The sequence below is a fragment of the Rhinoderma darwinii genome, chromosome 3 (assembly GCF_050947455.1).
Source record: "Rhinoderma darwinii isolate aRhiDar2 chromosome 3, aRhiDar2.hap1, whole genome shotgun sequence".
In the NCBI taxonomy this organism is placed as follows: Eukaryota; Metazoa; Chordata; class Amphibia; order Anura; family Rhinodermatidae; genus Rhinoderma; species Rhinoderma darwinii.
Genome location: NC_134689.1, coordinates 361927896 through 361942314, shown reverse-complemented (window position 1 = coordinate 361942314; position 14419 = coordinate 361927896). Strand labels below are relative to the sequence as shown.

The following is a 14419-nucleotide window of genomic DNA, read 5'->3' as shown; positions in this document are numbered from 1 at the left end:
ATTTTGACATTTTTCACTCCCATCACTTGGGACATTGACGTTGGTGGAGCGTTTTGCATAGAGGTACCGGTAGAAACGTATGTAATGCTGTTGGTGGATGTAGTAGCCAAAGGTAATTGCATGCATTGTGTTGCACAAGAATAAGTGTGTTCATGTTCTGTCCGTTTCCGTTTAGATGGTGGAGACTCTGTTTCCTGATAAGGGAATATAGTGGGAATTGCACTTTCCTTCAGCCATCGTAACTTCTTTTCAGACTTATAAACATAACAGTCTTGTTCGAAGTGTTTCGAACATAGTCTAAATAAATCTTGTTTTTTTCCATCCAAAATTCTTTGTGAGAGTGCATCTATATTGTCCAAGGATTGTCTGGCCTGTTGGAGCCAAACTTTAATCTTGTCAATGTTGCCTGGAAAAACATGCAGGATCACTCCTTGAGAGTAAGTAGCTCGATTAGACCGACTGTCACAACCAGAGACAATGCACGACGGCATTTCTATCAAAAAATTAAATTTAAATATTATGGCATGAGAAAACATAATTACGGTAATAACAAGGGATTACATAAAGAGAGTTGATACCCCTAATGAGGTATATTTGTGTACTACGATACTTATAATTTCCAATTTAGATCTGTGAGTTTGTCTTTTCTAAGTGCAAGATTAAAAGTCGTGAGTTTGTAGAAAATAATAAAATCCACAGCGTGTTTTCGAAGACATAACATCCGATTTGTGTAAGTTCTTCGGTCACTGCGTGTGAACTCACCCTCGGTTATCACACAAATGTGGCCTATGGTGGGTGGCAGATTATGTCATGTGGAGAAGTGAGTATTCAACATGTTACATTGTTTATAGGTAACTGTTTGGCACTGTGAATTGACTGTTCACCAAGGCAGAAAATAGTAGTGTGTAGTTTTACACGATCACTGAAAAACAGTCAATGATCTCAGTGCCAGACAGTTTCACCATGTCAATGGCTGAGGAGAGCAGTTTTGTGTGACTAACCCAAATTTTTATTTTATTTTTAGGTAATAGAGACAGGGAATGAAAGAGAATAACATTTATCAACCAATTTTTTTTTATTGATGAAGCCATAAGTGGCTTCCAAAGTAACATCATAAACACAAATAAAATATTTACATGCAGAACAAAAAAAATTTTTGTTCCATAGTCACAAATAAATTGTTCAGGTAAAAAGTCAACATTGACGGATAGGGACAAACACATAAAAGTACAAAATGGAAGACGAAACAGTAAAAGACATTTACATTGAAAACACACAGACGTCAACGACAATCACAAAGAAGTTATCAGCAGGTGAAAACACCTTGCTTCGTCACATCATCCAACTGGATCTTCATCAGCAGGTGAAAACACCTTGCTTTGTTTCATCTCATCATCCGACCGGACCTTTAGCAGCAGGTGAAAACACCTTGCTTTGTCTCATCATCCGACCGGACCTTTAGCAGCAGGTGAAAACACCTTGCTTTGTCACATCATCCGACCGGACCTTCAAATTGTATTACAGAACGTTTCTGCCAATCATGCGGCATGTCAAAGTTATATTTCCTAAAGAAGAATAAAATAAAAAATGGATCAATGGTTTGATCAACTTCAAGCGGTGAACTATGCGCAACATGGTCGCTTTGGAAGAATGACATCCCTGTCTGGTCACTCTGCATAGTTTGGCTCATCTTGTGAACTTGTGTGTCATGTATGTTTATATGAACTCCCTTGGTTCGGGATTACTTACTTTCTGTAATTCGTTACTTATGCTGCTCAAAATGGCCTGTTTGTCTCCACGGTGGTAATCCGCTCTGGTTGCTGCTGCCGCCGCTGTCGTCGTCTGGATCTGATCGCGTTGCTTGCCCTCCTCATAAAATAATTACAAAAATATATATAAATGACCATAATTTGCAATTATTGTAACATTAGGGGAGTCCCCTTGCTGCCACACCTGTTCAAAGTATCTATGCTCCTCGAATACACTCCTCACGGTCGTGTTTTGACTGGCGCGCTCCCTCTCCTCCTGGTAAACTGCTGTACAAAAAGTCACACACATGGTGGGATTAGATAAAGTGATGTACAAAAAGTGACACACATGGTAGGATATGATGCTACCCAAGCTCATTTGATATGATGCCACCCACTATCCCTGTATATGATGCCACCCAAGCTCATTTGATATGATGCCACCCACTATCCCTGTATATGATGCCACACAAGCTCATTTGAGATGATGCCACCCACTATCCCTGTATATGATGCCACCCAAGCTCATTTGATATGATGCCACACACTATCCCTGTATATGATGCCACACAAGCTCATTTGAGATGATGCCACCCACTATCCCTGTATATGATGCCACACAAGCTCATTTGATATGATGCCACACAATATCCCTGTATATGATGCCACACACTATCCCTGTATATGATGCCACACAAGCTCATTTGAGATGATGCCACCCACTATCCCTGTATATGATGCCACACAAGCTCATTTGCTATGATGCCACCCACTATCCCTGTATATGATGCCACCCAAGCTCATTTGATATGATGCCACCCACTATCCCTGTATATGATGCCACACAAGCTCATTTGAGATGATGCCACCCACTATCCCTGTATATGATGCCACACAAGCTCATTTAATATGATGCCATACAATATCCCTGTATATGATGCCACACACTGTGCCTGTATATGATGCCACACAAGCTCATTTGAGATGATGCCACCCACTATCCCTGTATATGATGCCACACAAGCTCATTTGATATGATGCCACACAATATCCCTGTATATGATGCCACACACTATCCCTGTATATGATGCCACACAAGCTCATTTGAGATGATGCCACCCACTATCCCTGTATATGATGCCACACAAGCTCATTTGATATGATGCCACACAATATCCCTGTATATGATGCCACACACTATCCCTGTATATGATGCCACACAAGCTCATTTGAGATGATGCCACCCACTATCCCTGTATATGATGCCACCCAAGCTCATTTGATATGATGCCACCCACTATCCCTGTATATGATGCCACCCAAGCTCATTTGATATGATGCCACCCACTATCCCTGTATATGATACCACACAAGCTCATTTGAGATGATGCCAAACACTATCCCTGAATATGATGCCACACACTATCCCTGTATATGATACCACTCAAGCTCATTTGATATGATGCCACCCACTATCCCTGTATATGATGCCACACAAGCTCATTTGAGATGATGCCACCCACTATCCCTGTATATGATGCCACACAAGCTCATTTAATATGATGCCACACAATATCCCTGTATATGATGCCACACACTATCCCTGTATATGATGCCACACAAGCTCATTTGAGATGATGCCACCCACTATCCCTGTATATGATGCCACACAAGCTCATTTGATATGATGCCACACAATATCCCTGTATATGATGCCACACACTATCCCTGTATATGATGCCACACAAGCTCATTTGAGATGATGCCACCCACTATCCCTGTATATGATGCCACACAAGCTCATTTGATATGATGCCACACAATATCCCTGTATATGATGCCACACACTATCCCTGTATATGATGCCACACAAGCTCATTTGAGATGATGCCACCCACTATCCCTGTATATGATGCCACCCAAGCTCATTTGATATGATGCCACCCACTATCCCTGTATATGATGCCACCCAAGCTCATTTGACATGATGCCACCCACTATCACTGTATATGATACCACACAAGCTCATTTGAGATGATGCCACACACTATCCCTGTATATGATGCCACACAAGCTCATTTGAGATGATGCCACACACTATCCCTGAATATGATGCCACCCACTATCCCTGTATATGATGCCACACAAGCGCATTTGAGATGATGCCACACACTATCCCTGAATATGATGCCACACACTATCCCTGTATATGATACCACCCAAGCTCATTTGATATGATGCCACCCACTATCCCTGTATATGATGCTACACAAGCTCATTTGAGATGATGCCACACACTATCCCTGAATATGATGCCACACACTATCCCTGTATATGATACCACCCAAGCTCATTTGATATGATGCCACCCACTATCACTGTATATGATGCCACACAAGCTCATTTGAGATGATGCCACCCACTATCCCTGTATATGATGCCACCCAAGCTCATTTGATATGACACCCACTATCCCTGTATATGATGCCACCCAAGCTCATTTGATATGATGACACCCACTATACCTGTATATGATGCCACACAAGCTCATTTGAGATGATGCCACCCACTATCCCTGTATATGATGCCACACAAGCTCATTTGAGATGATGCCACACACTATCCCTGAATATGATGCCACACACTATCCCTGTATATGATGCCACACAAGCTCATTTGAGATGATGCCACCCACTATCCCTGTATATGATGCCACACAAGCTCATTTGATATGATGCCACACACTATCCCTGTATATGATGCCACACAAGCTCATTTGAGATGATGCCACAAACTATCCCTGAATATGATGCCACACACTATCCCTGTATATGATGCCACAACGGATATGCTGCCACAACGTATATGCTGCCACAACGTATATGCTGCCACAACGTATATGCTGCCACAACATATAAGCTGCCACAACGTATATGCTGCCACAACGTATATGCTGCCACAACGTATATGCTGCCACAACGTATATGCTGCCACAACGTATAAGCTGCCACAACTTATATGCTGCCACAACGTATATGCTGCCACAACGTATATGCTGCCACAACGTATATGCTGCCACAACGTATATGCTGCCACAACGTATAAGCTGCCACAACTTATATGCTGCCACAACGTATATGCTGCCACAACGTATATGCTGCCACAACGTGTATGCTGCCACAACGTATAAGCTGACACAACGTATATGCTGCCACAACGTATATGCTGCCACAACGTATAAGCTGCCACAACGTATATGCTGCCACAACGTATATGCTGCCACAACGTATATGCTGCCACAACGTATAAGCTGCCACAACTTATATGCTGCCACAACGTATATGCTGCCACAACGTATATGCTGCCACACTAGAAATGCTGCCACACTAGAAATGCTGCCACACTGTAAATGCTGCCACACTGTAAATGCTGCCACACTGTAAATGCTGACACACTGTAAATGCTGCCACAGGCCTCCCTTGGTATGATGCCACAGGCCTACGCCTGTATGATGCCACAGGCCTCCGCTGGTATGATGCCACAGGCCTCCAATGGTATGATGCCACACTGTAAATGCTGCCACACTGTAAATGCTGCCACACTGTAAATGCTGCCACAACGGATATGCTGCCACAACGGATATGCTGCCACAACGTATATGCTGCCACAACGTATAAGCTGCCACAACGTATATGCTGCCACAACGTATATGCTGCCACAACGTATATGCTGCCACAACGTATATGCTGCCACAACGTATAAGCTGCCACAACTTATATGCTGCCACAACGTATATGCTGCCACAACGTATATGCTGCCACAACGTATAAGCTGCCACAACGTATATGCTGCCACAACGTATATGCTGCCACAACGTATATGCTGCCACAACGTATATGCTGCCACAACGTATAAGCTGGCACAACTTATATGTTGCCACAACGTATATGCTGCCACAACGTATATGCTGCCACAACGTATATGCTGCCACCACGTATATGCTGCCACAACGTATAAGCTGCAACAACGTATATGCTGCCACAACGTATATGCTGCCACAACGTATAAGCTGCCACAATGTATATGCTGCCACAACGTATATGCTGCCACAACGTATATGCTGCCACAACGTATAAGCTGCCACAACTTATATGCTGCCACAACGTATATGCTGCCACAACGTATATGCTGCCACAACGTATATGCTGCCACACTAGAAATGCTGCCACACTGTAAATGCTGCCACACTGTAAATGCTGCCACACTGTAAATGCTGCCACACTGTAAATGCTGCCACAGGCCTCCCTTGGTATGATGCCACAGGCCTACACCTGTATGATGCCACAGGCCTCCGCTGGTATGATGCCACAGGCCTCCAATGGTATGATGCCACACTGTAAATGCTGCCACAGGCCTCCCTTGGTATGATGCCACAGGCCTCCAATGGTATGATGCCACACCGTATATGCTGCCACACTGTAAATGCTGCCACAACGGATATGCTGCCACAACGGATATGCTGCCACAACGGATATGCTGCCACAACGGATATGCTGCCACAACGTATATGCTGCCACAACGTATAAGCTGCCACAACGTATAAGCTGCCACAACGTATATGCTGCCACAACGTATATGCTGCCACAACGTATATGCTGCCACAACGGATATGCTGCCACAACGGATATGCTGCCACACTGTAAATGCTGCCACACTGTAAATGCTGCCACACTGCATTTGCTGCCACAGGCCTCCATGATATGCTGCCACAGGCCTCCCTGATATGCTGCCACAGGCCTCCCTGATATGCTGCCACAGGCCTCCCTGATATGATGCCACAGGCCTCCCTGATATGATGCCACAGGCCTCCCTGATATGATGCCACAGGCCTCCCTGATATGATGCCACAGGCCTCCCTGATATGATGCCACAGGCCTCCCTGATATGATGCCACAGGCCTCCCTTATATGATGCCACAGGCCTCCCTGATATGCCTCCATCATATGATGCCACAGGCCTCCCTGATATGATGCCACAGGCCTCCCGTATATGATGCCACAGGCCTCCCGTATATGATGCCACAGGCCTCCCGTATATGCCGACACAGGCCTCCTGTATATGATGCCACACATGATGCCTATGTCAGCGTTACTTACCGCCTCGCTGGTCCTCCTCGTCCGCCTCGCTGGTCCTCCTCGCTGGTCCTCCTCGCTGGTCCTCCTCGCTGTTTCTCCTTGCCCGACTCGCTGGTCCTCCTCCGTCGCCTCGCTCGTCCTTCCACGTCCGACTCACTGGTACACCTCGTCCTTCCTTGTCCTCCTCGCTGGTCCTCCTCGCTGGTCCTCCTCGCCCAACTCGCTGGTCCTCCTCCGTCGACTCGCTCGTCCTTCCACGTCCGACTCACTGGTACACCTCATCCTTCCTTGTCCGCCTCGCTGGTCCTCCTCGTCCTCGAAGTGTCTCCTCGCTGGTCCTGGTCCGCCTCGCTGGTCCTCCTCAAAGCGTCTCCTCGCAGGTATGCTCGCAGTACAACCTCCTTCCTCTGTGTAGTCGCTTTGAAAATGGCGGCACACAGTGTAAGGAGGTTTGAAGACATTGAAACCCCTCCCTCTCCTGGCACTTGCCAGGATAAGGGAGGGGGGATTCTGTGAGCTCACTAGAGCGAGTCACTTTTCACAAAATTTGCAGCATAAAAGCTATGTGGTTGCTTTACCACATGCAATGCTGCAATTTTGGGAATGGCTCCATCTAGTGACGAGAAATGGTAAATATTATAAATTACAATCCAATTGAATCCAATTTAGAATATTTCCTGACTCGTGAAAAAAAAAAAAATGTGAACAATGTTTAATCACCTACACACTAATTGTTGAAATAAAAAATAAAAATTTTTTTTTGCTAACAACACATTCCCTTTAAGTTTTCACCAGTCTTTTATGTTCTCATTTTGAATCTCTTGGTACATTGTCTACCAGAAAAGTATAGACTAGACACCTGATGCAATCTGATTTCAGGCCTTAAACTCATTTGGCACACCTTAGGGTACTCCTATTCCACCTATGTATATTCTCTTGTCAAAGGAACCTCCAGGGATAGACTGCTTCAGTGAGGTTCCCTACTTTCTTACCTTGCCCATTCCTCAGAAAGCAGGTGAAGTTGCTTGGGTAAGCAACTACTAAGGGTGGGATTTCATCTATCCCAACAGGTGGGTACAATAAAGAGAGTGTCTTACATAATCAATCACCTGGATTATATGATGCATTATATAAATATAACACACATTGCAAACCTTGTAGGTTCTTCTTATCTGATAGCCTGAAAGCTATAGTACCCAGATGTGACCTAGCTTTTGCGTAAGCGATACAGTTAGTTCTTTTATTTTTGATTGCATTGTATCCTATCCTGGCTAACCATTCATTTTTATCACTGTAACCTGTTTCTAATGACAATTTATCTTCATAAGTGAAGTTGGCCAAATAGACTACAGAGGGTAGGTCTATCTTCGGGGCTAAAGGACTTTCAGTTGCATCATTTTCCGTAACTTCAATAAAGAAATGCCCTATATGGTCAGTACCTGAAACATCAGTTCCTATAGCATATAGTCCCTTATCCATTTTATTAGGATTTCGGAAGGTCAAAAATAACTGGTTACAGTTGGTGGAACTTGTACAGTGAGAGGTAGGTTTCTTAACCCCTTGGCGCACCACGACGCAGCTGTACGTCCGGGTGGCCAGTGTCTTAGCGCACGGGGATGTAAAGTTACTGCGAAGTTCCCGGTGCACACTGTCGGCGATATTGTGCACCGGGAACTGGGAGGCCAGCTGTCCCTGACAGCTGACACTCCACTGTATGCCGATCAGCGGCTTATTTCCACTGATTTCGGCAATTAATCCCTTAATTGTGGTGATCGATTGAAATCGCCGCAATTTGGAGGTTTCTAGCACATCGAAATTGTGAGTTTTGCAGATGGCTAGCATGGCGACCGGAGGCCAAGTAATGGCCTCCGTGTCTGCCATGTACGGAAGCCTATCAGGACCAGCCTCCTGATAGACTTCCTGTCAGAGTGACAGGGTGTCACTGCCGTTCGCGATGCACACTGTCGGCGACAGTGTCTGTGACAGCGTGCATCGGGAACCGGAACGTCAGCTGTCCCTGACAGCTGACACTCCACTGTTGCCGATCAGCAGCTCATTGCCGCTGATTTTGGCAATTAACCCGTTAAATGTGGAGTTGGATTGCGATCTCCACATGTAGGGGGTTTGTAGCACATCAGCAGCCCCCATGCAATTGTCGGAGCTGCTGATGCTTGTGATGGCACCCGGGGGCCAGACAATGGACTCAGTGTCAGCCATGTATGCAAGCCTATGAGGACCAGCCCCTGGCTGGTCCTCGTAGACTGTCAGAGTGACTGTGAGATCACACTGACAGTTGGAATACATTACACTACCTAGGTAGTGTAATGTATTCTAGCAGCGATCAGAGCTGCAGGTAAAAAAAGAAAGTGTACAAAGTAAAGAAAAAAGTAAAAAAGTTAATAAAAATGTTTTACAAAAGTGTAAAAATAAAGGATTTTTTTCCTATAATAAGTCTCTTATTATAGGAAAAAAAATGAAACCGTTAAAAAACAGTACACATATTTGGTATCACCGCGTTCGTAACGACCCAATCTATAAAACTATAATGTTATTTTTACTGCACGGTGAATGGCGCAAAAAAAACAAACTAAAAACCATGCCAAAATCACTATTTTTTGGTCACCACCCCTCCCAAAATATAGAATAAAAAGTGATCAAAAAGTGCATGTACCCCAAAATAGTACCAATAAAAACTACAACCCGTCCCGCAAAAAACAAGCCCTTACAGAAAATTAATTATTTTATAAAGAAGTGATTTTATTGTGCAAACGCTGCAAAACATAAAAAACTATATATATATGGTATCGCCGTAATCGTACCGACCCACAGAATAAAGTAAAATTGTCATTTATATGAATGCCGTAAAAAATAAAGAATTTAAAACACCAAAATCACTGTTTTTTGGTCACCAAAGCTCTAAATAAAATGTAATAAAAAGTGATCAAAAGGTTGTATGTACCAAAAAATGGTACCAATAAAAACTACAGCTCGTCTCGCCAAAAATAAGCCCTGACAACGCTCAATTCATGGAAAAATAAAAAAGTTATGGCGTTTGGAAGGCATGGAGTGAAAAGCTAAAATCAAAAAAACAAAATAGGATAAGTCCTGCAAAGGTTAATTAATTTCTATTAAAAAAATTAATTATTACCACATGTGGGGTATTGTCATACTCGGGAGAGATTGCGTCACAAATTTAGGGCGACTTTTTCTCCTTTATCTCTTGTGAAATTGAAAAAATGCAACATTTTAGTGGACAAAAATGTTTATATTCATTTTCACGGCCTAATTCTACCAAATTCTGCAAAAACCTGTGTAGTATAAATGCTTACTATACCTGTAGAAAAATTCCATGAGGTGTGTAGTTTCCCAAATGGGGTCACTTTTGGGGTGTCTCCACAGTTTTGTTCCCTCCAGGGCGTTGCAATTGCGACATGGCACTAAAAACCAATCCAGCAAAATCTACGCTCCAAAATCCAAATGGCGCTCCCTCCCTTCTGAGCACTGCTGTGGGTCCAAACAGCAGTTTATTACTACATATGGGGTATTTCTGTAATCGGGAGAAATTGCTTTACAAATGTTGGGGTGCATTTTCTTCTTTATTCCTTGTAAATATTACAAATTTCCATGTTTTTCAGAAAAAAAGTAGATTTTCATTTTCACAGACTAACTCTAATAAATATAGCAAAATACCTGTGGGGTCAAAATACGAACTATACCCCTAGATAAATTCCTTGAGGAGTCTAGTTTACAAAATGGGGTCACATTTGGGGGGTTTCCGCTGTTTTGGCACCACAAGACCTCTTCAAACCCGACATGGTGCCTAAAATCTAATCTCAAAATAAGCAGGCCCCAAAATCCCGTAGGTGCTCCTTTGCTTCTGAGGCCGGTGTTTCGGTCCATTAGGGCACTAGGGCCACATGTGGGATATTCCTAAAAACTGCAGGACCTGGACAATAAATATTGAGTTGCGTTTCTCCGGTAAAACCTTCTGTGTTACAGAATTTTTTTTATTACAAATGAATTTCGGCAAAAAAAAATGACATTTGTAAATTTCCCCTCTACTTTGCTTTATTTCCTGTAAAATGGCTAAAGGGTTAAGAAACTTTCTGAATGCTGTTTTGAATACTTTGAGGGGTGCAGTTTTCAAAATGGGGTGATTTATTGGGGGTTTCTAATATATAAGGCCCTCAAAACCACTTCACAACTAAACTGGTACCTGTAAAAATAGCCTTTTGAAAGTTTCTTGCAATGTTAAATACTTTTGTGTCAAAAAAGACAAAAGTATAATAGGTATGATACCTTTATTGGCTAACCATAAAAGTTCTATATGCGGCTTTCAGAGCACAGAGGCCCCTTCTTCAGGCGAGTTAACAAATTAATGACTTAGAAAAAAGCACAACATTTAGATGTTACACAAAGACAATTAGTACATGAAGTGATATATCATTAAGATAAGCCGGGGCAATAAATCTGAGGTTATAGGGGTGATGATTTAGGAGTTAAGGCATCTGGAGTTAGTCTGATGGGGGATGTGATGTGTGTCCATATAGAGCAGGGGTCGGGAACCTATGGCTCGCGAGCCAGATATGGCTCTTTTGATGGCCGTATCTGGCTCGCAGACAGGGCTCCTACCTGTCTATGGGAGGGATGCACGTTGCAGCCGCACAGCTCAGTATAGTACACATGACTATGAGAGCGGGGCTGCGGCTGTGTAATTCAGCCACAGCCCCGCTCCTGAGTCCTGACATATGCGCGCGGGGTCAGCATCATGTGATGCGGCCGGCGCTGCACTAATGATCTGCGGCATTGAAGACAGAACATGGCGGGCGCGCTACAAAGCACCCCCATGTTGTCTTCAGTGCCTGAACCGCCGCTCATTAGTGCAGCGCCGGCCGCATTACCTCATGCTGACCGCGCGCGCACTTCCTGTCAGGAGCGGGGCAATGGCTGTATTACACAGCCGCAGCCCCGCTCTATAACGCCGGAGATCAGAGAACCTCTCATCTCCGCCGTTATTCCCGTGAATGCTGCGATCACAGCTGACTGCAGCATTCAGGGGGAAAGTGAGAAGGGGGGATGCCCCTGGATCGCATCACAGGGAATTCCTGTGACGCGATCGAGGGCCATACCATATATGGGCAGACAGCCCAGGGTCTATTGACGGACCCCAGGGCTGTCTGACCATATCTCTTGTTGTTAGGATATACCCAAGTATGTCCTAACAACTGCCTGTGTGCTATCTGTCCACAGGTTAATGTACTGGCACATATCTGATATATGTCAGTACATTAAAGTTTAAAAATAAAGTAAAAACAAAGTAATGTTAAATGTAAAAAAAAATACACCTTCACCTTTTTTACAATAAACATTAAAATAAGTCTCAATACATAAAATATTCACATTCAGTAATGGCGCGCACAACAATTTTTTTGCATCATTTATGATGTGTACGCTGTAAAAAAATGAAATAAACACGGCTTTCATTCACTTATTAATGTGAGGCGCGAGGTGCGATGAATTTACCCTCCATGTTCCTCACATTAATAGTAATTAACCCCATCATGTACCTCGCCTATCTGCGCATGCGCGAGTTCAAAGAGACAGAGAGTCCTGGGTCCTGCCGCCGATGGCCATAGTGAAGCGCTCCTGCACGAAATGGTGAGTATATCTTAAATTCTATATTTTAAGGGTAAAAGTTGGGGGTCGTCTTATACGCCCAGTCGTCTTATACGCCGACATATACGGTAGTTCTTTGATGGCCTGATAAGCATTGGCGGCAGTGGTGAGCGGCAGGGAGCATGGACTACATTTCCCATAACTCCCTGCATAGCCGCGCCGTCTGCAAGCACGCACCTGCGTCCCCTAGTGAAGCGGCATCTGCCTCCTCCCTTGTGTCTCCCTTGGACGTTCCAGAAACCCCTGGCTGTGCTGCTGCTTTGAAGGTGAACATTATAACATGGAAATTGTTACACAGCCTCATGGTCAGCAGCAGTGAGCTGCATCAATAAAGGGGCTGTGTAATACAGTGTGTCCCACCAACCCCCCCTTCCCACTTCACCCCTGAAAATAATCCCACATAATCCATAATATAGCCCCCCCCCCAAAAAAAAAAAAAAAATATGGCCTTAAAAAACATCTGCCACCCATATTACACTCTTGGGGGCTTTAAATTAATCTCTTGTGGGCATAAGAAACTGATTTAAAGGACCACTATCAGGGCAAAAATCTGTTCTGAGCGCTTTATTACAGCTCTGGAGGTCTCCCAGATGGGTCTGAGCCTCTCTTTTTTGTTCATTTTCTGTAAGACCAACACTTTTAAAAGGGCCACTGACAGATACAATTGCTCCAGCGGTCACTTAGTACACAAAGGAGTGTTCCTCTCTGCTGCACTAAGCCACCGCTGGACCTAAACAATAATTCGCTGTAAAATAATAAAATAGATGATTGACATAACTGACAATGCGTTGTGTGACATGTCCAACATTCCAGCTTCTTTCTTCTGCGAATGCCTCAAAGCTGGCATTCTCTCAACATCAGGTGGGAAGAATGCCAGCTTCCAGTCATGCGCAGGAAAAAGAAGAAGCCAGACTGCTGGACTGATGTCATGCATCGCAAGCTCACAATGTAAGTTATTTATTTAATTTTTTTACTGCTAATTACCATTGTTTCAGTCCAGTTGTGGCTTTATACAGCAGGGAGGAGCATTCCTTGCTGTACTAAGTGAACATTGGAGCGATTGATCTGTCAATGGCCCTTTAAACATATTGTACGGCTCTCGCGGAATTATATTTCAAAATATGTGGCGTTTACGGCTCTCTTAGCCAAAAAGGTTCCTGACCCCTGATATAGAGGCTCATAAATCCAGGTGTTAGATTGAGACCTTGTGTCAATGACTGGAATTTTATCATCATCTTGAATTTTCTTTTTATTATTTATACTGTGGTATAAATTATTGGGGGTTGGAAACCTATGTGAGTAATTTAGCATAATCCTGTCATCTAGAGTGTGTGGGAGTGGATTTATGTGCTAAATTAATAAGCTCAGTAGTGTAGTTCACCCCTGTGACGTGACCTGAGATCGGCGATCGGCACAAATTTTCTTGAAAATGTGAGAAATTGCTGCTAAAGTTGTAAGCCTTGTAACGTCCTAGAAAAATAAAAGTACGTTCAAAAAAAGATGCAAACATAAAGTAGACATATGGGAAATGTTAACTAGTGACTATTTTGTGTGGTATTACTATCTGTTTTAAAGGGGTTGTCCCAAGTTGATAAATGGAGCTATAAAGCTCCCCCATGTAAAAATAAGAAGAATTCTAATTACCTGTCCGTCGTCCAGCGATGTCGTTTTCTTGATATCGTTGATTGAAGTTGCGGTCGGTCCCTCTTTGTATCCTGCTCGTTGCCTGGGTTCCCGGCCACCGCTATTTACCTTTAGCGGTGGCCGCGCATGCGTAATGACATCCTCTGCGTCCGGAGCAGAGGATGTCATTTACTCATGAACGCGCATCTCGGCGCATGCGCAGGAGATGCAAGGAGA

The 14419-nt window shown here is 43.9% G+C and overlaps 1 long non-coding RNA gene across 1 annotated transcript; it reads right to left on the bottom strand.

The window, feature by feature from the left end:
- Positions 1–1171: 1171 nt before the first annotated feature.
- Positions 1172–2031, bottom strand: LOC142748249 (uncharacterized). The gene is made up of 3 exons (XR_012882204.1): positions 1954–2031; positions 1750–1869; positions 1172–1565 (listed from the first exon to the last, which is right to left on the bottom strand). It is a non-coding gene; the product is annotated as an uncharacterized LOC142748249 (long non-coding RNA).
- Between the last annotated feature and the right edge of the window lie 12388 nt (positions 2032–14419).